Source organism: Stenella coeruleoalba, assembly GCF_951394435.1.
Source record: "Stenella coeruleoalba genome assembly, chromosome: 5".
In the NCBI taxonomy this organism is placed as follows: Eukaryota; Metazoa; Chordata; class Mammalia; order Artiodactyla; family Delphinidae; genus Stenella; species Stenella coeruleoalba.
Genome location: NC_137150.1, coordinates 96,746,001 through 96,770,306, shown reverse-complemented (window position 1 = coordinate 96,770,306; position 24,306 = coordinate 96,746,001). Strand labels below are relative to the sequence as shown.

Genomic DNA, 24,306 nt, shown 5'->3' with positions numbered 1-24,306 from the left:
GGTTGTATATACATGAATACATGCGTGTAACATGCGTGTGTGTGTGTGTTAAGTATGCAGGGTGACGAACAACAGTTGAATTGGCCTGTTCATGTTCTTTTAACACCTGACTGAATGAATAGCCGAGTAATAATTTAAATCATTCATAGCACATGTTTGGGCTTGTTTAGCTAAATCCAAGGAAGGAAAATAGTTATGGACACACACACACACACACACACACACACACACACACACACACTCACACACACACATTATTAAACATGCAGAATGAAATTTCATTTCAAGAAGAAAGTTTAGGAATGTTTTCATTAGGACTGTAAAAAAAATGATCTTATGTTTTGCACACAAAGTTCCCACTTTTCAGGTGTAGAAAACTAGTTAAAAATTAAGATCATTTAGAAAACAATTTTCCTGGTTAGTCAACTATTTCTTAGTCACCTGCTATGTGGCAGAGCTGAGCCTGAGAAGGGGAGGTGAAGGCGGGCAATGGTGTGTAAACAATGATGTTAAAGGAAAGCCCCAGAAACTCAGAACAGAGATTTTCCATAATACTAATGCTGGTTCCTTTGTGCCATGGGGTTTTCCATAAAGGGATCCGAAACTGGATGTGCTGAGCATTCCCTTTTGTAAAAAAAAAAAAAAAGAGACAGAGAGACAGTTTCTAATGAAACTGAGTAAGTAAGGGTAAATAATGCCAGTCAGGAAAGGGCAGGAGAGATGGTCTGCCCCCAGAGAAGGTAACTGCAGAGGACAGAAGGTTGGGGGAGCACAAACCATGCCTGCAAAGATCCACTGTCAAGGACAAAAGGAGTCAAATATGTTGGCTGCAGATGGAGTGGTAGCTGAGAATAGATCTGGTTTTTCCCCAAAGAACATATTTAGAGAATATTATATTAATAGGATTTAGAGAACAAGCAAGAAAAAATTTATCAGAATAAAAGCAGTACAATTTAAACTTGGAGAAAATGTGGTTTTGTTTATTTAAGATTTGTAGAATAATTTGAGGTTTAAAAAAATTATGAACTATAGGTTTCACCCTATTAAGGCTGCTAAATTTACAAGACCTAATTTAAAGGGTATACTTTTAAGAACCTTCCTTCCTTCCTTCCTTCCTTCCTTCCTTCCTTCCTTCCTTCCTTCCTTCCTTTCCTCCCTCCCTCCCTCCTTCCTTCCTCCCTTCTTCCCTCCTTTTCTTCCTTTACAAGACATCTACTTTTAAAGGGAAATTTGTGGTGAGTTATAAAGAACACAGGTATGATAGAACCATTAAAACAAGGACCAAAGTACAAAAACACTGTAAGGAAGAGGACACGTTTGGGGATAGAAAGTAAATGAAAATCAAAGGCTAGAAGGAGTTGCTAAAAATAAATACAAAACATATCCCTGGGTTTCCTGAGGGCTAAGGCCCCAAACGTACGATAATAAATAATAAAGAACCCATGTTTAACAATAAAAGCATACCAGCTCCTCAGAAAAGATGAACGTTTCCTTGCTCTGGCTGATTCTTTTTTGAAGTGGCTCTGAGGGACATCCCTCAGTTTTTGGGTAAACCCAGTGGAAAAGGAGGAGGTTTTCAGTACCACCTAAAGAGAAAGATTGAAGGACCGGTATTGTTTGCTGTTACTGTTTTGCTTTGTTCACTGTATTCAGACTTTGTCTTAGTTGGTAAATTCTGGCTTCTCCACTTCACTCCCTACCTCTCCAGTCATTCTCCTCCGCCCCTCCCCATCCCGTCTCGTCCCATGTCATGGAAGTATTGAACGCTCTCACTTTAGTCCCTTTACCTGGGCATAGAGATGAATTGTTTTTAAACTTATTTTTTAAGGGGAGGGTCATGGATATCTCTGAGAAACCGATGAAAACTATGAATGTCTTACTCAGGAAAAATATACATAAACACATACACATAAAATTTGGGGTAAATTAATTTTACTGCCTTCAAAATTTATTTTCAATATAAACAGAATATATATATATCTATGGTTTAGGTTTAACATATTTATATAAACAAGTTATATCTCTCTCGCTTTTATTTTCTATGAAAAAGTAATGGCCTCTGTGTAGAAAAAGTACAAAAAAATTTAAATTCTGCAGTAAGTAAATTTCAATTAGAAGTCGCTGTTGTTTGGCTATAGAGTGAACATCAATGTGGCTATATGTATACTATTTATATGTTTCATTTTTATAAAACGTACTGTTAATTTTTTTTTACTGTATTCTAGGTACTGTGCTAAAAAACTTCACATACCTTCCCTCATTTAATCCTGACAACTGTCTCTGAGGCAGTTATTACTATACCCATGTTACAGTTGCTTGGCTTTCATTTTATTCAATTACATACTCCCCCAAGAGGCAAACTTGATAATAAATCAAACTCATGTGACTGTTCCTGGAGGGCAGGTTGCATTTTGGGGTTTAAGAAAAGTCCAGAGAAGTCTTTCCAAGATGGAGGAAGCTGGGTTTTAGGCAGCTGTACTTTTATTCAATTTTAATCCTGTTGTTGTAAATCTCTGTTCTGTAGCTTTACCCGTCTCCCTTCTTGCTTCCTCATATAATCACTCTTTAAATCAAGAAAATAATTCCTATGAAAGGGAAGGGATTTTTTGGAGGAAGAAATTTTGTTTTATAATTGGCTGAGGGGCATGCATTATTTTAACATCAGAATCAGTGATGTTTAAGTTGATGATCCCGTTTTACAAGTCACTTTCTTAAAAGATTCTCTCTTTTTTAAAATTCATCAATTTTTGGTTGCGTTGTGTCTTCATTGCTGTGCGGGCTTTCTCTAGTTGTGGTGAGCTGGGGCTACTCTTTTTTTTTTTTTTTTTTTTTGATATTTCAATTGTTTTATGAATCAGGAAAATAGCTGCTTTTTTTTTTCCTGGATTTTTTTTAACATCTTTATTGGAGTATAATTGCTTTACAATGGTGTGTTAGTTTCTGCTTTATAACAAAGTGAATCAGTTATACGTATACGTATATCCCCATATCTCTTCCCTCTTGCGTCTCCCTCCCCCCCACTCTCCCTATCCCACCCCCCCCCCCCCCATCCCACCCCACTAGGTGGTCACAAAGCACCGAGCTGATCTCCCTGTGCTATGCGGCTGCTTCCCACTAGTTATCTATTTTACGTTTGGTAGTATATATATGTCCCTACCACTCTCTCACTTTGTCACAGCTTACCCTTCCCCCTCCCCGTGTCCTCAAGTCCATTCTCTAGCAGGTCTGTGTCTTTATTCCCATCTTGCCCCTAGGTCCTTCATGACGAATTTTTGTTGCTGTTTTTGTTGTGGTGGTGCGTGGGCTTCTCATTGTGGTGGCTTCTCTTGTTGCGAGGCACAGGCTCTAGGCGTGTGGGCTTCAGTAGCTGTGGTGCACGGGCTTAGTTGCTCCGCGGCATATGGGATCTTCCCGGACCAGGGATCGAACCCGTGGCGTCTGCGTTGGCAGGCGGATTCTTAACCACTGTGCCACCAGGGAAGGCCTACAAGTCACTTTCTTAAATTAAGAGACTAGGACCTTGGTTTAGTGAATTTTTCCTTGATTTTCAGGTACTAGATATTTTTACTTGACATTCTGAATTCAACCCCACCCACAGGTTTATTTTTTATTTTTATTTTTTCAGTACGCGGGTCTCTCACTGTTGTGGCCTCTCCCGTTGCGGAGCACAGGCTCCGGACGCGCAGGCTCAGTGGCCATGGCTCACGGGCCCAGCCGCTCCGTGGCATGTGGGATCCTCCTGGACCGGGGCACGAACCTGTGTCCCCTGCATCGGCAGGCGGACTTTCAACCACTGCGCCCCCAGGGAAGCCCACCCACAGGGTTTTGATAACACATGTTACTGAAGAACATCTGGTGTAGAATGTGTACATGAGAGTTGGGGAAAAATACATGAGTAGGGGGAAAAAAGCCGTGCAGCCAGATTGCCTGGTTCTTACTGTGTAAACTGGAGCAAATTACTCAACATTTCTGTATTGTGGTTTTCCTATTATTAATAATAAATCCTATCTTATAGGGCTGTTGTGAGAATTAGTTAATATGTTTACAGGTTTAAGATGATACCTAGTACACTGTAAGCACTCAATAAATGTTAGCTACTATTTTTCATTTATGTATTTTTTGATAATTTAGTGCATAGTTTTCTCCACTCCCTGAAATATACCTTGAAAAGATGCCGTTGATCTAGTTTGGACCTTTGGATTGAAACTCAACCTATCAAACTGAAAGTCTACAGTAGGTTTAATCATAAATTTCAACTGATTAGCTCAAAATAGAAACAGGAACAGTTCTAAGAACTGCCATATCTCCCTGCATTTGTTTTTCAATATTTATAATTACTAGACCATTGGGGAAATTTTTATTAAAACATTTAAGCAGTTTATTGGAATATGTAACCAGGTTGTTAACGTTGAACAACCTTTACCTTAAGTAAAGTCTATATGTATTTTATTTAAGTTTTTACGTTTTTTTCCCATCATGGAATAAACTTTCATAAACATTGTCCTCTCATTTAAGAATAAACTTTATCCTCACCCAGATATTTCAAATTCCTGGTCTGGGAAAAATGACAGACCCCTGGATTTTTAAACCCCTAAGGACTCTGAGCTAGACACTAGAGTTTCCTGATGGAATTTCTTTGACTAAGGAAAGATATTTTTTATTCCCCCACTTAAACTAGACTTTTCAAAACAGATTCTAATTTTATATAGTTTAGGAGAAGAAATTTAATTCATGTTTTCTATTTGGAATTTCAAATATTTTCTGCTACTTTTTCAAGCAGCATGAAATGTGAGTGTCACATATGTTCTGCACTTAATTTTCCATGATGTGTAGTAAAGGTGTTAAAAAAGAGCTGATATTCCTCGAAGTATTATTTATTACAATTTAAAAGCATATAAGGAATTATTATTATTATTATCACACTGGTGTTATAAAAGAAAAATACTACTATTAAGTATGTTCCAGTGTATGGACTCTCAAATAAAATGAAGCTGATGCTCACTCTTCCTGTTATCCCTGTGGTAAAGGCAGGCACTGTGAGGAGGGACCAGGAGCAGTTGATTACTAACCAAGAGATCAGAATTCTAGTCCCCACTCAGCTACCAACCAGCTATTGCTCTGGAAAGAGTTACTATTAATGGAGAATGTACTCTTTGCATAGAATGAGGAAGTTGGGCTAATGAAGAGCTACTGTCACTTTTATGAGACCATAACTCTAAAAACCTAGTTATAGGATATAAACAAGGCACATAATCTTTCTGGATCTGACTTTCTTTACTTAAAACAGAGAGGCTTAAAAATGCTAATACTACTTTTGCTATATTTTGTGGGTAATTTAGTTATTTCAGATGATAGCGTCTTGAACTGGAGAGCACAAGGTGTGAAAATGTGATTATGATTCAAGAGTGGATAGCTCAACCAAAACGTAAATGGAAAAGAAGCCAATGAGCAAAATTTGGGGGGTACCTTCTGTGTATCTGGCATTGTGCTAGGACCTGGAGATATAAACCATAGCCCTTATCTAAAGGGAGTCAAAATACTCATTAAGTATAAGGAATGACTCTTGACTAGTGGCAAAAAGGCAGGCTGAATAGACATGGATAGGTGCCCTTCCTACTTACAAACACATAGAAATTATGAATAAAATATAAAAATAATTCAAATGTATAGCAGGCTTTCTTTCTTGAAGGGAAATTCCAGGTGGCAGAAGCAAAGAGAAAAGTCAATACCATAATGGTGAGGCAGTGGCATAAGCCATAGAGGCTGGGGGTTGTGGCTTCAATGCACACATGGACACAGGAAGCATGACTTCCATTCCTGTGTCAAGTGGGAAAGCTGGACCTGAGCCACGGGGATAACCCCTAAAGCCTCTAAAAGTTGCCTCAACCATGAAAAGGTTAGAAAAGTTCTGCTCGCTAACCCAGAGAAGTATTAAATAACTCTATCATCTGTTCAGGGACATGAGTAGGAAAAGAAAAGTCACCACAAGTAATTGAAACCCCAGGCTACAGAATCTGAATTTGTCCTACCTTCAGTGCCGAAACCCCCAGTGAGACATTATCCCGAAACTTGTTTAAGACTACTACTGATGGTATCCCAAGGTAATAACAGAAGTGCTGCAAAATTTCTCTGTAGAAATATTTTCACAAATAGGATCCATAAAAGTCTCATGGAAGAGCAGTAAGTAAGATAAAGGTGAGTTTACAGACCAAAATTACAAATGAACCACGATGTTGGAGAGACATTAAATGCAGCCAATAGCATTAACTTTTCCTGAACTGGATTTAACAGAACAACCTGAAAGAGAATATAAAGTATTTAAAAAATGATTTAAAAGTTAGAAATACAGGAGGAAAAATCACAATAAAAGAAAAAATTTGTACTTTTTAAAAAGGATAAAAGAATTTGAAAAAGAACCAGATAGTATTTCTTGAATGAAAAATATAGTAATAATTAGAAAAAATGAATGAGTAGACTTAAAAGGAGATTAGAAATCATTAGAGAAGTACAGAAATGGAAGACTTGAAGAAATTACCTATAATATAATGTAACAATATAAAGAGATGTTAACTTTGAAATAGGATTAGGAAACTTGAAATATATAAGGCTAAATTTCAACAGGGTCTACCAGAAATTCCAGAAGAAAAGAATAGAGAGAATACGGGAGAGGCAACATTGGAAGAAATAAAGACTAAGAATTTACTTGTATTGAAGAATGACTGAGTCTCAAGCAGGGAAAACAAAAATAAATCCACATCATGGTAAAATTGCAGAACATCAGATAAAGAAAACTTAAAAAGGAATAACAGTTAGATCAAGAAAAACTTCTCATTAACAGCAACAAATTCTAGAAAATTTGTTGGGGTAATATCCTCAAAGTGCTGTCAACCCAGAATTGCATACCTTATCAAACTGACAAGGGCAAGGGCAAAATAAAAGCCTTTTCAGGTCAACCTTGGAGAATCTGTCACTCATAGACCCTAACTGAAAGAAAGATTAAATCATATACTTCAGAAATCAATAAATTGAACCTAGAAGGAACAAATATAATCTATCAGGGCAAACAAACTGACAAACTTTTTGGTAGATTTAAATAGTTATAGATTGCTTTCTACATCTTAAAAGGCTAATGTTACAGGAGATTTAAAAACAAGGTGGCACTAAAATACAGTTGGCCCTCTATATCCATGGGTTCACATCTGCAGATATGAAAGGCTGGCTGAATGTACTATATCATTTTATAAAAGGAACTTTGAGTGTCCATGGATTTTGGTGTCTGTGGAGGTCCTGGAACCAATTCCCTGCAGATGCTGAGGGGCAACTGTACTAGAAAACAATGAAAGAAAGAAAGAAAATAATACCATTGAAGGCATCAAAGTAGGGGGTAAAACATGAAATAAGATAGTAGAAATAATAAACACAACAAGTTTAAGTACTTTAAACTCATCTGTTTAAGGAAAGGTATTGTCATATTGGATATCATTGAAGCAAAACAAAATGTAACCCCTGCTGTTTATAAGAAACACAGAACATTGAATGACACAAAAAGATGAAAAGCAAATGATGATAAAACCAATTCCAGGCAAATACTATCCAAAGCAAAAGAAAGCTGAGTTAGCAACATTAATATCAGAAAACCAGAACTTAGGCAAAAAATACTATGAGAATGAGAGTTTTATTACTCAAAGATAGAAGTAATTCAACAAGGAAGAACCAATAATCCTGTGCCTGTATGCATCAAATAACACAGACTCAGAATATATAAAGCAAAATAGGGCAGAATTATACAGATAAATAACACAACTTTACAATCGGGGTGGTTGAGTCTAATGCTTTCCTGTAAGGAACTGATAGGTCAAGCAGCGAAAATCAGTAAGGATTCAGAAATTTGAAAAACATAACTAACAAACTGGACTTAGTGGATTTATAAATTCGAATTGCCACAGAAAATAGAGAGTATATATTATTTTCAGAAGAAAGTCTTAGTGAGTACCAAAGAATGAATCCTATAGATTATGTTCTGTGAATACAATACAATACAATTAGAAGGCAGTGCATAAAATAACCAAGAAAATTCTAATAAATGTATAAAAAATTGTTTTAAATAATTCAAAGAAGACATCAAATGAAAATTACAAAATATTTAAAAATTCAGGGGAAAAACTCTATATCACAACTTGTGACACAGTTAAAAATATAGTTAGAATGACATTTATAGCTTTATGTACATATTAAAAAACCAGACAGAGTGAAAATTAGTGATTTAAGGATTCTAACTTTAGAAGTTAAAAAAATAAAGACTAAATTCTAAGGAAGTATTTCTGGCAGTCATAAAAATAAGGACAAATTAATGGAATGGAAATCAAAGAAAAAAGAGCGGAGATCAGCAAAACCAAAAGCTAGTTTTTTGAAAAGATGAATTTAAATAGATACATTTCCAGTGAGATTCATTAAGACAAAAAAAAAAGGCATAATTAAGCAACATATACGAAAATAAAAGGGTCGCGACCCTTTAAGCAAAATACTACTTCTCTGTGAGGCCAAGGGGACACGCCCACCCAGAGCCAGCATCTCCTCCTACGCATGGGTCCTCAGAAGCCCTGCTCCGCCTCCCGGGACTGGGCCTGCCTTTCCCACTCGTCGTCTGGAGGGTCAGCCACGCTGCCTGTGCTTCCCTGACCACGAGGGGTGGCTGTTCACAGTGTGTTGTGAAAAGAGCTTGAGGTATGGGCTGGGGTGTCTGCGTGTGTGAGCGCAGGGCCCCTTGAGTGTGGGACAAAACGGAGATGGAGAGAGAAGGGGCAGCTGCGGGCCTCTCACCTTCTGACGTAGGGCTTCGAGGAACCCACGATTTCTAAATTCAGACTTGGATTTTCAGGTCCTTATGAAGGTATGTTTATCATAGCATTAGAGTTTTGCGTTTACTTTTATGTAAATGGTAGATTGGTCTTCATTGAACGTTGTCCCAGACCCTGCATATGGTTACGTTGCTGGTGAAAATATCGATACAAATTAGTACAACCCTTGTGGGGCAAGATGCTAATAACTGTCAAGAAGACGAATGTGTATTCTTTGGCTCAGAAATTCCATTTCTGGAAATAAATTCTACAGATGAATTTGTACAATGGCAAAATGAAATGTGTAGAATGCAATTTTGAAGCGACAATTGAAAACAATACAAGTGTCATCAATAAGTGGTTAGTTAAATTAGGGCACAATCACAATGGAATATAATGCAGCTGTAAAAGAAGATGTGGAAGTTCTCTTGTAAACTGCTGTGAAAAGATTTTTTGACATCCATTAAGTGCGAGAGCAAGCTACAGAAAAGAGAGGGAGAAAATAAGACTATAAATTCATATTTGCTTATTCTTGTGAAAAGAAAGATTGGAAAAAATGAATAGAAATTATTTGTGTATATTTGGGGATGGGAACAAATGTTATTTTCAACTTTGAATATATTACCTATTAAAATATATTAAAAAAATAAGACAGTGATTTCAAAAAACAGTAACTAATGAGGAAAAACATAAGCAAATACCATGGAAAACCTTATCCTAGCTAGTATAAAACTTTGGTCAAGTGACAATTTTCTTAAAAAATGTAAATGACCAAAATTTACTCCAAAAGGAGGGGAAAATACCTAGATAGAACAGTAACCATTAAAATAGTCATCAGTATTTTTTTAAAATGCTACATACTGATTATCTTAGACATACAGTAGTATAAAATGTGATGGGAAAGATAATTTCAAAATAGTGTTACTTCTAGGTAGGCGGGTAAAGGAATATTAATAGAAAGGAATTCAAAGGATTTCAGCTCTTTCTAGTTTCATTGCTCATTAAGAAAAAAAAGTCTGAAGCAAATCTGAGAGAAAGTTGCTATCTATTAAAACTGGTGTGGGTAGTTGGGGATGTTTTATTATTTTCCATACCTTGTGTATTTGAAGTATTTTATAATTTAAGAAGATTTGCATATTTCATTGGTCACATAGAGAAGTTTGTCACACAACAGTTACAATTAAATCTCTCTTGCTAGAATGTAAGCACTTTGAGATCAGGATCCATATCTTATTTTTTTAATACTAATTATTTTTAGACCAGTTTTAGGTTTACAGAAAAATTAAGCAGAAAGTACGGAGAGTTCCCGTTTACTCTCTCTCTCATCACTCCTCCCCCTGTATAGTTTCCCTTGTCAGCAATATCTCACACTTGTATGTTGCTTTTGTTACAATGGACAAGCCAATATTGATACATTATTGTTAATTAAAATACATAGTTTATATTATGGTTCACTGTGTTGTACAGTTCTATGGATTTTGACAAATACATAATGATGTATATTCACTGTTACAGGACCATACAGAATAGTTAATTGCCCTAAAAATCCACCACACTTCACCTGTTCATCCCTCCCTTCCCCAACCCCTGATCTTTTTACTCTCTCTATAGTTTTGCTTTTCCAGACTGACATATTGGAATCATACAGTATGTAGCCTTTTCAGACTGGCTCCTTTCACTTAGCTAAATATATTTAAGATTCCTCTATATCTTTGGGGGGCTTCATAGCTCATTTCTTTTTATGGCTGAATAATATCCCCTTGTATAGATATATTGAATATACAGGCTTTTTTTTTAATCCATTCACCTATTAAAGGTCATCTTGCTTCCAGTTTTTGGTGATTATATATGCAGCTGCTGTAAACGTACAGGTGCAGCTTTTAGTGTGGGCACAAGGTTTTACTTATTTGGGTGAATGCCTAGGAGCATCCTAGAGTTTGCAATATACATTTACGATTACTTTCTATTAACAATATATGGCCTCATGTGTGATGCCAGTACTTTATAGCAGAGTATTCCCAATTCCTCCTTCTCTTTCCTTATAACATTTTTTTGGTCATTCATTTCATTTATCCATAAGCTATAATCACCTCATATATCATTATTATTATTACTTTGAACAAACTTATCTGTTAGGTCAATTAAGAATAAAAAACTAAAAGATTGTATTTTACCTTCATTTATTCCTTCTCTAATGCTCTTCTCATGTAGATCTAAGTTTCTGACCTATATCATTCCCTTCTTTCTGATTAACTTCCTTTAACATTTCGTGCAAGACAGAAATGGTGACAAACTACTGCTGACAAACTCCCTCAATTTTTCTTTGTCTGAGAATGTCTTTATTTCTCCTTTACTTTTAAAGGATAATTCCTTGGATACAGAATTCTTTGTTGTTTTTCATTCAACACTAAATATTTCACTCTATTCTCTTTTTCTTGCATGATTTCTGAGAATTCCAGTATAATTCTTATACTTGTTTCTCCATAGGTATTTTTTCCCCCTTTTGGCTTCTTTTGAAATGATCTTTTTGTCTTTGATTTTCTGCAGTTTGAATAGAATATGCCTAAGTGTAGGGTTTTTTGTTGTTGTTTGTTTTTAAATATTTATCCTGGTTAGTGTTCTCTGACTCTGAGATTCCTGAATCTGTGATTTGGTGTCTGTCATTTATTCTGGAATATTCTCAGGTACGAAAACTTCAAATGTTTTTTTCTGTTCCTTTTCCCTTTTCCTCTCCTTCCGGTATTCTCATAATGCAGGGGTCCCCAACCCCCAGGCCAAAGACCGGTACCAGTTTGTGGCCTGTTAGGAACCGGGCCACACAGCAGGAGGTGAGTGGCGGGCGAGCGAGCGAAGCTTCATCTGCTGTCCCCCCATGCTCTGCATCGCTCGCATTACCGCCTGAACCGTCACCCCCCACCCCCTGTTCATGGAAAAATTGTCTTCCACGAAACTGGTTCCTGGTGCTAAAAAGGTTGGGGGAACTGCTGCCATAAAGTATGTGTTATACCTTTTGTTCCCACAGTTCTTGCATATTCAGTTACATTTTTATTTTTTCCTCTTTACTTTTTAGTTTGGGAAGTTTCTACTGACATTTCTTCAAGTTCACTGATTCTTTTCTTGGCCCTGTCCAGTCTACTGATGGACCCATAAAAGACATTCTTCATTTCTGTTACAGTGCTTTTAGATTCTAGCATTTTTTTAAACATCTTTATTGGAGTATAATTGCTTTACAATGGTGTATTAGTTTCTGCTTTATAACAAAGTGAATCAGCTATATGTATACATATATCCCCATATCTCCTCCCTCTTGCATCTCCCTCCCACCCTCCCTATCCCACCCCTCTATGTGGTCACAAAGCACGGAGCTGATCTCCCTGTGCTATGTGGCTGCTTCCCACTATCTAGCATTTCTTTTGATTCTTGCTTAGAGTTTCCATCTCTCTGCTTGTATTACCCCCTTGTACTTAAAGGCTGTCTACTTTTTTAAAGCTCTTAGCATATTAATCATAATTATCTTAAACTCCTGGTCTGATAATTCTAAAATCTCTGCCATCTATAAATCTGGTTCTGATGGTTGGCTTATCTCTTCAGGCTGTTTTTTGCCTTTCAGCATGCCCTGTAATTTTTAATTGAAAATCAGATATGATGTATTAGGTAAAAGGAATTGAGGAGATGACAGTGGTCTATGATGCAGGAAGCAGACCCTCACACAACACCAAATCCGCTGGAGCCTTCATCTTGGACTTCCCAGCCTCCAGAACTGTCAGGCATGATCCACTGCTACAGGAAGTAGCACCATCTCTGATTACCAATAATAATAAGAAGGAGGAGAACTACAATCCTGCAGCCTGTGGAACAAAAACCACATTCACAGAAAGATAGACAAGATGAAAAGGCAGAGGGCTATGTACCAGATGAAGGAACAAGATAAAACCCCAGAAAAACAACTAAATGAAGTGGAGATAGGCAACCTTCCAGAAAAAGAATTCAGAATAATGATAGCGAAGATGATCCAGGACCTCGGAAAAAGAATGGAGACAAAGATTGAGAAGATGCAAGAAATGTTTAACAAAGACCTAGAAGAATTAAAGAACAAACAAACAGATGAACAATACAATAACTGAAAGGAAAACTACACTAGAAGGAAACAATAGCAGAATAACTGAGGCAGAAGAACGGATAAGTGACCTGGAAGACAGAATGCTGGAATTCACTGCTGCAGGACAGAATAAAGAAAAAAGAATGAAAAGAAATGAACACAGCCCAAGAGACCTCTGGGACAACATTAAACACAACAACATTCACATTATAGGGGTCCCAGAAGGAGAAGAGAGAGAGAAAGGACCAGAGAAAATATTTGAAGAGATTACAGTCAAAAACTTCCCTAACATGGGAAAGGAAATAGCCACCCAAGTCCAGGAAGTGCAGAGAGTCCCATACAGGATAAACCCAAGGAGAAACACGCCGAGACACATAGTAATCAAATTGGCAAAAATTAAAGACAAAGAAAAATTATTGAAAGCAGCAAGGGAAAAATGACAAATAACATACAAGGGAACTCCCATAAGGTTAACAGCTGATTTCTCAGCAGAAACTCTACAAGCCAGAAGGGAGTGGCATGATATACTTAAAGTGATGAAAGGGAAGAACCTACAACCAAGATTACTCTACCCAACAAGGATCTCATTCAGATTTGACGGAGAAATCATAAGCTTTACAGACAAGCAAAAGCTAAGAGAATACAGCACCACCAAACCAGCTCTACAACAAATGCTAAAGGAACTTCTCTAAGTGGGAAATACAAGAGAAGAAAAGACCTACAAAAACAAACCCACAACAATTAAGAAAATGGCAATAGGAACATACATATTGACAATTACCTTAAGCATGTATGGATTAACTACTCCAACCAAAAGACACAGGCTTGCTGAATGGATACAAAAACAAGACCCATATATATGCTGTGTACAAAAGACCCACTTCAGACCTAGGGACACATTCAGACTGAAAGTGAGGGGATGGAAAAATATATTTCATGCAAATGGAAATCAAAAGAAAGCTGGAGTAGCAATACTCGTATCAGACAAAATAGACTTTAAAATAAAGAATGTTACAAGAGACAAGGAAGGACACTACATAATGATCAGGGGATCAATCCAAGAAGAAGATATAACAATTATAAATATATATGCACCCAACATAGGAGCACCTCAATACATAAGGCAACTGCTAACAGCTATAAAAGAGGAAATTGACAGTAACAAAATAATAGTGGGGGGGGGGACCTTGAAGATGGCAGAAGAGTAAGACGCGGAGATCACCTTCCTCCCCACAGATACACCAGAAATACATCTACACGTGGAACAACTCCTACAGCACACCTACTGAAGGCTGGCAGAAGAGCTCAGACCTCCCAAAAGGCAAGAAACTCCCCACGTACCTGGGTAGGGCAAAAGAAAAAACAGACAAAAGAATAGGGACGGCAACTGCACCAGTGGGAGGGAGCTGTGAAGGAGGAAAAGTTTCCACACACTAGGAAGCCCCTTCGCGGGCGGAGACTGCGGGAGGCGGAGGGGGGAGCTCTGGCACCGTGGAGGAGCGCACAGCAACGGGTGCGGAGGGCAAAGCGGGGAGATTCCCGCACAGAGGATCGGTGCTGACCGGCACTCACCAGCCCGAGAGGCTTGTCTGCTCACCCGCCGGGGCAGGCGGGGCTGCGAGCTGAGGCTCTGAGGCTCGGGTTTCGGTTTCGGGCGGAGCGCAGGGAGAGGACTGGGGTTGGTGGCTTGAACATAGCCTGAAGGGGTTAGTGCACCACGGCTAGCCGGGAGGGAGTCCGGGGAAAAGTCTGCACCTGCCGAAGAGGCAAGAGACTTTTTCTTCCCTCTTTGTTTCCTGGTGCGCGAGGACAGGGGTTTAAGAGTGCTGCTTAAAGGAACTCCAGAGACGGGCGTGAGCCGCGGCTAAAAGCGCGAACCCCAGAGACGGGCACGAGACGCGGCTAAAAGCGCGGACCCCAGAGACGGGCGGGAGACGCTAAGGCTGCTGCTGCCGCCACCAAGGGGCCTGTGTGCGAGCACAGGTCACTCTCCACACCCTTCTTCCGCGGAGCTGGTGCAGCTCGCCACTGCCAGGTTCTCGGGATCCAGGGACAACTTCCCCGGGAGAACGCACGGCGGGCCTCAGGCTGGTGCAACGTCACGCCGGCCTCTGCCGCCGCAGGCCCGCCCCGCACGCAGTGCCCCTCCCTCCCCCCCGCCCCGGCCTGAGTGCGCCAGAGCTCCCGAATCAGCGGCTCTTTTAACCCCGCCCTGTCTGAGCAAAAAACAGACGCCCCCCAGCGACCTACACGCAGAGGCAGGGACAAATCCAAAGCTGAGCCCCTGTGAGCTGTGAGAACAAAGAAGAGAAAGGGAAATCTCTCCCAGCAGCCTCAGAAGCAGCGGATTAAAGCTCCACAATCAACTTGATGTACCCTGCATCTGTGGAATACCTGAATAGACAAGGAATGATCCCAAATTGAGGAGCTGGACTTTAGGAGCAAGATCTATGATTTTTTTCCCTTTTCCTCTTTTTGTGAATGTGTATGCTTCTGTGTGAGATCTTGTCTGTATAGTCTTGCTTCCACCATTTGTCCTAGGGTTCTATCAGTCCATGGTTTTAAAAAAATTTTTTTTCTTAATAATTAATTTTAATAACTTTATTATACTTTTCTTTCTTTCTTTCTTTCTTTCTTTCTTTTCTTTCTTTCTTTCTTTCTTTCCTTCCATCCCTCCTTTAGACAACGAATCATCCCAAATTGAGGAGGTGGTCTCTGAGAGCAAGATTTATGATTTTTCCCCCTTTACCTCTTTTTGTGAGGGTGTATGTGTATGCTTCTGTGTAAGCTTTTGTCTGTATAGCTTTGCTTCCAACATTTGTCCTAAGGTTCTATGCGTCCCTTTTTTTTTTCTAAATAAGTATTTTTTAATTCAATAACTTTATTATACTTTATTTTATTTTTACTGTATCTTCTTTCTTTCTGTCTTCTTTCCTTCTTTCCCTCCTTCCTTCCTTCCTCCCTCCCTCCCTCCTTTCTTTCCTTCTCGCCTTCTTTCCTTCTTTGCTTCTTTCTTTCTTTCTTTTTTCTTCCTTCCTTCCTTCCCTCCTTTCCTTCTTTCTTTCCTCATACTTCTACTAATTCTCTCTACTTTTTCTCCCTTTTATTCTGAGCCGTGTGGATGAAACCCTCTTGGTGCTCCAGCCAGGAGTCAGGGCTCTGCCTCTGAGGTAGGAGAGCCAACTTCAGAACACTGGTCAACAAGAGACCTCCCAGCTCCACATAATATCAAATGGCGAAAATCTCCCAGAGACCTCCATCTTAACACCAGCACCCAGCTTCACTCAACGACCAGCAAAGCTACAGTGCTGGACAACATATGCCAAACAACTAGCAAAACAGGAACACAACCCCACCTATTAGCAGAGAGGCTGCCTAAAATCATAATAAGGCCACAGACACCCCAAAACACACCACCAGACGTGAACCTGCCCACTAGAGAGACAAGATCCAGCCTTATCCACCACAACACAGGCACTAGTCCCCTCCACCAGGAGGCCTACACAACCCACTGAACCAACCTTAGCCACTGGAGACAGACATCAAAAACAGCGGGAACTACGAACTGCAGCCTGCAAAAAGGAGACCCCAAACACAGTAAGATAAGCAAAATGAGAAGACAGAAAAACACACAGCAGATAAAGGAGCAAGATAAAAATGCACCAGACCTAACAAATGAAGACGAAATAGGCAGTCTACCTGAAAAAGAATTCAGAATAATGATAGTAAGGATGATCCGAAATCTTGGAAATAGAATGGACAAAATGCAAGAAACAGTTAACAAGGACCTAGAAGAACTAAAGATGAAACAAGCAACGATGAACAACACAATAAATGAAATTAAAAGTACTCTAGATGGGATCAATAGCAGAATAACTGAGGCAGAAGAACGGATAAGTGACGTGGAAGATAAAATAGTGGAAATAACTACTGCAGAGCAGAATAAAGAAAAAATAATGAAAAGAACTGAGGACAGTCTCAGAGACCTCTGGGAGAACATTAAACACACCAACATTCGAATTATAGGGGTTCCAGAAGAAGAAGAGAAAAAGAAAGGGACTGAGAAAATATTTGAAGAGATTATAGTTGAAAACTTCCCTAATATGGGAAAAGAAATAGTTAATGAAGTCCAGGAAGCACAGAGAGTCCCATACAGGATAAATCCAAGGAGAAATACGCCAAGACACATATAAATCAAACTGTCAAAAATTAAATACAAAGAAAGCATATTAAAAGCAGCAAGGGAAAAACAACAAAAAACACACAAGGGACTCCCCATAAGTTTAACAGCTGATCTCTCAGCAGAAACCCTACAAGCCAGAAGGGACTGGAAGGACATACTGAAAGTGATGAAGGAGAAAAAGCTTCAGCCAAGACTACTCTACCCAGCAAGGATCTCATTCAGATTTGATGGAGAAATTAAAACCTTTACAGACAAGCAAAAGCTGAGAGAGTTCAGCACCACCAAACCAGCTTTATGACAAATGCTAAAGGAACTTCTCTAGACAAGAAACACAAGAGAAGGAAAAGACCTATAATAACGAACCCAAAACAATTTAGAAAATGGGAATAGGAACATACATATCGATAATTACCTTAAATGAAAATGGACTAAATGCTCCCTCCAAAAGACACAGATTGGCTGAATGGATACAAGAACAAGACCCTTATATATGCTATCTACAAGAGACCCACTTCAGACCTAGAGACACATACAGACTGAAAGTAAGGGGATGGAAAAAGATATTCCATGCAAATGGAAACCAAAAGAAAGCTGGAGTAACAATTCTCATATCAGACAAAATAGACTTTAAAATAAGGACTATTAAAAGAGACAAAGAAGGACACTACATAATGATCAAGGGATCGATCCAAGGAGAAGATATAACAATTGTAAATATTTATGCACCCAACATAGGAGCACCTCAATACATAAGGCAAATACTAACAGCCATAAAAGGGGAAATCGACAGTAACACATTCATAGTAGGGGACTTTAACACCCCACTTTCACCCATGGACAGATCATCCAAAATGAAAATAAATAAGGAAACACAAGCTTTAAATGATACATTAAACAAGATGGACTTAATTGATATTTATAGGACACTCCATCAAAAAACAACAGAATACACATTTTTCTCAAGTGCTCATGGAACATTCTCCAGGATAAATCATATCTTGGGTCACAAATCAAGCCTTGGTAAATTTAAGAAAATTGAAATTGTATCAAGTATCTTTCCGACCACAATGCCATGAGACTAGATATCAATTACAGGAACAGATCTGTAAAAAATACAAACACATGGAGGCTAAACAATACACTACTTAATAATGAAGTGATCACTGAAGAAATCAAAGAGGAAATTAAAAAATACTTAGAAACAAATGACAATGGAGACACAACGACCCAAAACCTATGGGATGCAGCAAAAGCAGTTTTAAGGGGGAAGTTTATAGCAATACAAGCCCACCTTAAGAAGCAGGAAACATCTCGAATAAACAACCTAACCTTGCACCTAAAGCAATTAGAGAAAGAAGAACAAAAAAACCCAAAGCTAGCAGAAGGAAAGAAATCATAAAGATCAGATCAGAAATAAATGAAAAAGAAATGAAGGAAACGATAGCAAAGATCAATAAAACTAAAAGCTGGTTCTTTGAGAAGATAAACGAAATAGATAAACCACTAGCCAGACTCATCAAGAAAAAAAGGGAGAAGACTCAAATCGATAGAATAAGAAATGAAAAAGGAGAAGTAACAACTGACACTGCAGAAATACAAAAGATCATGAGAGACTACTACAAGCAACTCTATGCCAATAAAATGGACAATCTGGAAGAAATGGACACATTCTTAGAAATGCACCACCTGCCAAGACTGAATCAGGAAGAAATAGAGAATATGAACAGACCAATCACAAGCACTGAAATTGAAACTGTGATTAAAAATCTTCCAACAAACAAAAGCCCAGGACCAGATGGCTTCACAGGCAAATTCTATCGAACATTTAGAGAAGAGCTAACACCTATCCTTCTCAAACTCTTCCAAAATATAGCAGAGGGAGGAACACTCCCAAATTCTTTCTACGAGGCCACCATCACCTTGATACCAAAACCCGACAAGGATGTCACAAGGAAAGAAAACTACAGGCCAATATCACTGATGAACATAGATGCAAAAATCCTTAACAAAATACTAGCAAACAGAATCCAACAGCACATTAAAAGGATCATACACCATGATCAAGTGGGGTTTATTCCAGGTATGCAAGGATTCTTCAATATACGCAAATCTATCAATGTGATAAACCATATTAACAAACTGAAGGAGAAAAACCATATGATCATCTCAATAGATGCAGAGAAAGCTTTTGACAAAATTCAACACCCATTTATGATAAAAACCCTGAAGAAAATAGGCATAGAGGGAACTTCCCTCAACATAATAAAGGCCATATATGAGAAGCCCACAGCCAACATCATCCTCAATGGTGAAAAACTGAAAGCATTTCCACTAAGATCAGGAACAAGACAAGGTTGCCCACTCTCACCACTCTTATTCAACATAGTTTTGGAAGTTTTAGCCACAGCAATCAGAGAAGAAAAGGAAATAAAAGGAATCCAAATCGGAAAAGAAGGAGTAAAGCTGTCACTGTTTGCAGATGACAGGATACTATACATAGAGTATCCTAAAGATGCTACCAGAAAACCACTAGAGCTAATCAATGAATTTGGTAAAGTAGCAGGATACAAAATTAATGCACAGAAATATCTGGCATTCCTATACACCAATGATGAAAAATCTGAAAGTGAAATCAAGAAAACACTCCCATTTACCATTGCAACAAAAAGAATAAAATATCTAGGAATAAACCTACCTAAGGAGACAAAAGACCTGTATACAGAAAATTATAAGACACTGATGAAAGAAATTAAAGATGATACAAATTTATGGAGAGATATACCATGTTCTTGGATTGGAAGAATCAACAATGTGAAAATGACTCTACTACCCAAAGCAATCTACAGATTCAATGCAATCCCTATCAAACTACCACTGGCATTTTTCACAGAACTAGAATAAAAAATTTCACAATTTGTATAGAAACACAAAAGACCCCGAATAGCCAAAGCAATCTTGAGAACGAAAAAAGGAGCTGGAGGAATCAGGCTCCCTGACTTCAGACTATACTACAAAGCTACAGTAATCAAGACAGTATGGGACTGGCACAAAAACAGAAAGATAGATCAATGGAACAGGATAGAAAGCCCAGAGATAAACCCACGCACATATGGACACCTTATCTTTGATAAAGATGGCAGGAGTGTACAGTGGAGAAAGGACAGCCTCTTCAATACGTGGTGCTGGGAAAACTGGACAGGTACATGCAAAAGTATGAGATTAGATCACTCCCTAACACCATACACAAAAATAAGCTCAAAATGGATTAAATACCTAAATGTAAGGCCAGAAACTATCAAACACTTAGCGGAAAACATAGGCAGAACACTCTATGACATAAATCACAGCAAGATCCTTTCTGACCCACCTCCTAGAGTAATGGAAATAAAAACAAAAATAAACAAATGGGACCTAATGAAACTTCAAAGCTTTTGCACAGCAAAGGAAACCATAAACAAGACCAAAAGATAACCCTCAGAATGGGAGAAAATATTTGCAAATGAAGCAACTGACAAAGGATTAATCTCCAAAATTTACAAGCAGCTCATGCAGCTCAATAACAAGAAAACAAACAACTCAATCCAAAAATGGGCGGAAGACCTAAATAGACATTTCTCCAAAGAAGATATGCAGACTGCCAACAAACACATGAAAGAATGCTCAACATCATTAATCATTAGAGAAATGCAAATCAAAACTACAATGAGATATCATCTCACACCAGTCAGAATGGCCATCATCAAAAAATCTAGAAACAATAAATGTTGGAGAGGGTGTGGAGAAAAGGGAACACTCTTGCACTGCTGGTGGCAATGTGAATTGGTTTAGCCACTATGGAGAACAGTATGGAGGTTCCCTAAAAAACTACAAATAGAACTACCATATGACCCAGCAATCCCACTACTGGGCATATACGCTGAGAAAACCGAAATTCAAAAAGAGTCATGTACCAAAATGTTCATTGCAGCTCTATTTACAATAGCCCGGAGATGGAAAGAACCTAAATGCCCATCATCGGATGAATGTATAAAGAAGATGTGGCACATATATACAATGGAATATTACTCAGCCATAAAAAGTAACGAAATTGAGCTATTTGTAATGAGGTGGATAGACCTAGAGTCTGTCATACAGAGTGAAGTAAGTCAGAAAGAAAAAGACAAATGCCGTATGCTATGCTAACACATATATATGGAATTTAAGAAAAAAATGTTATGAAGAACCTAGGGGTAAGATAGGAATAAAGACGCAGACCTACTGGAGAACGGACTTGAGGATATGGGGAGGGGGAAGGGTGAGTTGTGACAGGGCGAGAGAGAGTCATGGACATATACACACTACCAAACGTAAGGTAGATAGCTAGTGGAAGCAGCCTCATGGCACAGGGATATTGGCTCGGTGCTTTGTGACAGCCTGGAGGGGTGGGATAGGGAGGGTGGGAGGGAGGGAGACACAAGAGGGAAGACATACGGGAATATATGTATATGTATAACTGATTCACTTTGTTGTAAAGCAGAAACTAACACACCATTGTAAAGCAATTATACCCCAATAAAGATGTTAAAAAAAATAATCGTGGGGGACTTTAACACCTCACTTACACCAATGGACAGATCATCCAAAATGAGTATAAATAAGGAAACAGAAGCTTTAAATGACACAATCGACCAGATAGATTTAATTGATATTTATAGAACATTCCATCCAAACACAGCAGCTTACACTTTCTTCTCAAGTGTGCACAGAGCATTCTCCAGGATAGATCACATCTAGGGTCTCAAATCAATCCTCAGTAAATTTACGAAAATTGAAGTTATATCAAGCATCTTTTCTGATAATGCTATGAGATTAGAAATCAATTACAGGGAAAAAACACAAACTCTTGGAGGCTAAAGAATACGTTACTAAATAATCAAGAGATCACTGAAGAAATCAAAGAGGAAATCAAAAATACCTAGAGACAAATAACAATGAAAACACGACGATCCAAAACCTATGGTATGCAGCAAAAGCAGTTCTAAGAGGGAAGTTTATAGCTATACAAGCCTACCTCAAGAAACAAGAACAATCTCAAATAAACAATCAAAGCTTACACCTGAAGGAACTAGAGAAAGAACAAACAAAACCCAAAGTTAGCAGAAGGAAAGAAATCATAAAGATCAGAGCAGAAATAAATGAAATAGAAACAAAGAAAACAATAGCAAAGATCAATGACCCTAAAAGCTGGTTCTTGGAGAATATAAACAAAACTGATAAACCATTAGCCAGACTCATCAAGAAAAAGAGGGAGAGGACTCAAATCAATAAAATTAGAAATGAAAAAGTACAAATTACAACAGGCACCACAGAAATACGAAGCATCCTAAGAGACTACTACAAGCAACTCTACGCCAATAAAATGGACAACCTGGAAGAAATGGACAAATTCTTAGAAAGGTTTCTCCAAAGAAGACATACAGATGGCCAAGAAGCACATGAAAAGCTGCTCCATATCACTAATTATTAGAGAAATGCAAATCAAAACTACAGTGAGGTATCAACTCACACCAGTTAGAATGGGCATCATCAGAAAATCTACAAACAACAAATGCTGGAGAGGGTGTGGAGAAAAGCGTACCCTCTTGCACTTGCATTGGTGGGAATGTAAATTGATACAGCCACTATGGAGAACAGTATGGAGGTTCCTTAAAAGACGAAAAATACAATTACCATATGATCCAGCAATCCCACTACTGGGCATATACTCAGAGAAAACCGTAATTCGAAAAGACACATGTACCCCAATGTTCATTGCAGCCCTATTTACAATAGCCAGGTAATGGAAACACCCTAAATGCCCATCAACAGACGAATGGATAAAGAAGATGTAGTACATATATACAATGGAACATTACTCAGCCATAAAAAGGAATGAAATTGGGACATTTGTAGAGACGTGGATGGATCTAGAGACTGTCATACAGAGTGAAGTAAGTCAGAAAGAGAAAAACAAATATCATATATTAACAAATATATGTGGAACCTAGAAAAATGGTACAGATGAACCGGTTTGCAGATCAGAAATTGAGACACTGATGTAGAGAACAAACGTATGGACAGCAAGCGGGGAAAGCAGCAGGGTGGTGGGGGTGGGGGTGGGATGCATTGGGTGATTGGGATTGACATGTATACACTGATGTGTATAAAATTGATGACTAATAAGAACCTGCTGTATAAAAAAGAAAATAAAATTAAAGAAATTTTAAAAAAAGAAAAAAAAGGAATTGAGGTGCAGGCCTTTAGTGTGAGGTTTTATTTGTGTCTGGCTAGGAGTTAGGCCATGTTCATTTTTTATGGTAGCTGTAGCTGTTCCTTGCCAGTCAATCTCCCCACCTCTACTCCCCACCCTTTGGGCAAACACTGTTCTGATTTTATCATCATAGGTTAGTTTTGCTATCCTTGAACTTCATGAAAAGAACCATATAGGATTTACTCTTTTATGTCTGAATACTTTTGTTAACATAATGTTTTTGAGATTCATCTATGTTGTACGTATTGCTTTTTATTACTAAACGATCAATATTCTATTGTATGAATATAACATAATTTGTTTATTCAGTCTCTTGTCGATTGACTATTTGGGTGGTTTCTTCTTCTTTTTCTTTTTTTTCTTTTGGCTACCATGAATAAAACTTCCGAGATTGCGTTCCCTGGAAAACAGATTCTGAATTGAAGATTTTTCTGCATAAAAGTTTCAACAGGTGTTCTTGGGATCAGCTCTCCTAGGGGAGTAACAGAGGCAGGATTGGGTGGAAGGAGAAATTGAACTGCAACACAGCTGAAGCTGGGATGCCCCTCAAGAGTTGCCCTCTGTATTAGTTATCTATTGCTGCAGAAGAAATCACCCCAAAATTTAATGGCTTAAAACAACCATGATCATTTATTATCTTTCTGAGTTCAGAATTTGGAAGCAGCATGCCTGGGTAGTTCTGGATTAGGATCTCTCATAAAGTTGCCCGCAGATGGTGGCTGGAGCTGGGGTCATCTTAAATGCTTCTTCACCCATATGTGGTGCCTGGGCTGGGAAGACTCAAAAACCTGAAACAGCTGAAGCTCCTCAGCCTTCTCTATCTCTGTGTAGTTTCTCCCCTTGGTATCTCCAGCATGGAGGCTTCAGAGTAGCCAGGTTTCTTAAATGTCTCCTGTAG

The 24,306-nt window shown here is 38.4% G+C and overlaps 1 protein-coding gene across 1 annotated transcript in view; it reads left to right on the top strand.

The window, feature by feature from the left end:
• ADGRG7 (adhesion G protein-coupled receptor G7) overlaps positions 1 to 24,306 on the top strand; it is a gene marked incomplete at both ends in the record, with an annotated part of 97,322 nt that overhangs the window by 5,775 nt on the left and 67,241 nt on the right.